Here is a 2,669-nt window from a genome sequence, read left to right as displayed (position 1 = left end):
CGCGGCAAGTGTCCATCAACTAATGTGAAATGCAATCAAGCAGGCATGGGAAACATATAAGGCCCACGAAAACATCAACACCCGCTAGCGTCACATGCAACGCCCAAGAGAAGACTTTCCCAGCCATCACATTCAACCCGAGGTCCTAACTCAGTGTCATTCGTACCCAGAGGGGTCCTGTAGGGCAGGGTAGAACTGCCTCTGTGGGCTTCTGAGACGGTAACTCTTTACAGGACTAAAAAGCCTCGTCCCTCTCCCTCAGAATGGCTCTGGGTTTCAAACTGCTGACGTTGTGGTTAGCAGCCCAATGCGTAACCACTATGCAACCAGAGCTCCTTGCCATCACATTCCTGCCAAAAAACACTCTTTGCCATTGAGTGGATGCCAACTCGTAGCAATCCTACAGGACAGAGAAGTGTCCCTATGGGTTTCTCAGAGGGTAACTCTTTATGGGAGTAGAAAGTCTCATATTTCTTCCTCAGAGCGGCTGGTTGTTTTGAACTGCTGACCTTGCGGTTAGCAGCCCAACATGTACCCACTACACCACCAGGGCTCCTGCCGTCACATCAGGGGTGAGTTAATTTAATGTCTGATCAGTATAGCCTACACATGATGTTATAAACATCCAAATGGCCCTTGGGGAAAAAAGGTTCCCCATGCCAGCAATCAAGGACTTATCTATTCAAAAGAGGCTTGCTTGTGATCAATCCCCTTTAGGAAAGTGAAAAATCCTTTGGTACATGCCCCCTCAACCGCCCACCCAAAGGATGACTTAAATTAGTTGTTTTTGAGATCAGGTTGCATTTGTAACGCTCTCTTAAAATAGGGCACTCCATTACTTAGCTTCAACATCAGAACAAACGTGTACCAAACGTGATGTCCCACTCACAGGCAGAGTGCCCCCTCCTCCTCGCAATGCTCCTTCGTACATACATACACACATACACCCTCGCCTGAGACCAGTGTCTGCGTGACCAGCGCCCTCCCTTTTAGAAAGACACATGTGTTAGGCTGGGTTGTCTAGAAAACCAAATCCAGTGATACTCATCCACATATAAGAAAGACCTTTATAGGACAAGAAGTAACTACAGTATCTACAAGGTATCCCAGCCCAGTGCATCACAAGTCCATACATCCTATGCTGGCCCAGGAAGCAGGAAGAAGGTTGGTGGAGGTACGGCAGGGTGCTGACAATGCTCAGGGCAGCCCACATGGGAACATCCCTGGAGACAGAGTCCCAGCAGGCAAGAAGGCAAAGGAGCAGAGAGAGAGGGAGGAGGTTCTATGTGTCTTCTTCTAAGAAGGCCACTCCTCCAAGGAGGTATCATCAGGCTGTGACCTGACTAGCAGGCTGGACTCCACCTCTACACTTTCATAAAAATTTAAGTTGACATAAAAGCAGCACACCTTCTCAGATAGAAGACCAGCCATTTCTGACTCAAACCTAACGCAATTGCCTTTCTGGGTCTAATTCCCTTCTAGAGAGCCCTCCTTCTATACTCATCAACAGCTCACCGACAAGGTGATCCACCCCACCCCACCCCTTCAAATGACAAAGCTCCATCTTCCACGCTGGCAGACCGGGCTTTGGGTCATCTTAAATCTCCAACTCATTTTTGGTCAACTTCATTTGGAAATAAGCCACATTACCAGCATGGCTTTATCAGTAAGCACTTAATTCTGAAGCTGTAGTCAAGGGATGTGGGCGCCTGGGTGGTGCAGTGGGTTTACTCATTGGACTGCTAACAGAAAGGTGGGTGGTTCAAATCCCCTGGCTCCTCCTCAGATAAAAGATGAGGCTGTCTGCTTCCTTCAAGATGGACAGTCTAAGAGACCTTCAGGAATGGTTCTAATCTGTCATTTCGGGGCACTGAGAGTATTAATCAATTTGATGGTAGTTGGTAGGTGGCACAGTCCACTGAAAGACTGTTGGTTCAAATCTACCCAGAGGCTCTGCAGGAGAGACTTAGCGACCTGTTTCACAGAGATGACAGCCTAGAAAACCCTACTGCCACACAGGGTCGCTAGGAGTCAAAATCAACTTGATGACACACAGCAGCACCAATAACAAAGCCAAGAAAGAATACAGTATTCCGGAGCCAAAAGGTGTCCATGATGCTAGCGAAGTGAGCAGTCTGTAAGGCGGTAAGACCAGTTTCCTGGGTACAACTGGTCTTTCTATCAGAGATCTCATGCTGCAGTCTATGTTACGCAGAGTCTACAAACCCACAGCAAGGATCCTGGGGTTCATCTCTTCAGCCCTCACACCGGCAGTGTTTTATTGTTCAAGGCGGGGTACACCTCTCAACTGGCCAGGCCTCTTCCCATTGCAGAGTTAGCAAGCTAGAAAGCTTCATTAGTCACATGACCTTGACCACCAACCACCTTAGTTAGGCATGCACATTCTCAACCTGGCCTCTAAATAGCTAGTTACAAGGCAAATGGTTCAATGAATGTCTACAGGCAGCATCTAAAGCCCAGAGACGTCAAGAAGTATGCAAACGTCACACAGCAAGCCAACATAGGCTGTATGGTTAGCACACAGATCTCCGGATTCTTCTTGCCACCACACCTTCCACCCAACACAGGGATGGATGAGAGGGGCCACAGGAAAACGTGAGCGCGCATACATACACATACACACACACACACACACACACACACACACA

This window comes from Echinops telfairi, unplaced genomic scaffold, assembly GCF_000313985.2.
Source record: "Echinops telfairi isolate 266 unplaced genomic scaffold, ASM31398v2 ScPeMD7_2;HRSCAF=8, whole genome shotgun sequence".
Taxonomy (NCBI): domain Eukaryota; kingdom Metazoa; phylum Chordata; class Mammalia; order Afrosoricida; family Tenrecidae; genus Echinops; species Echinops telfairi.
The sequence above is the reverse complement of the archived record's forward strand: the minus strand, read 5'-3'. Positions refer to the sequence as shown.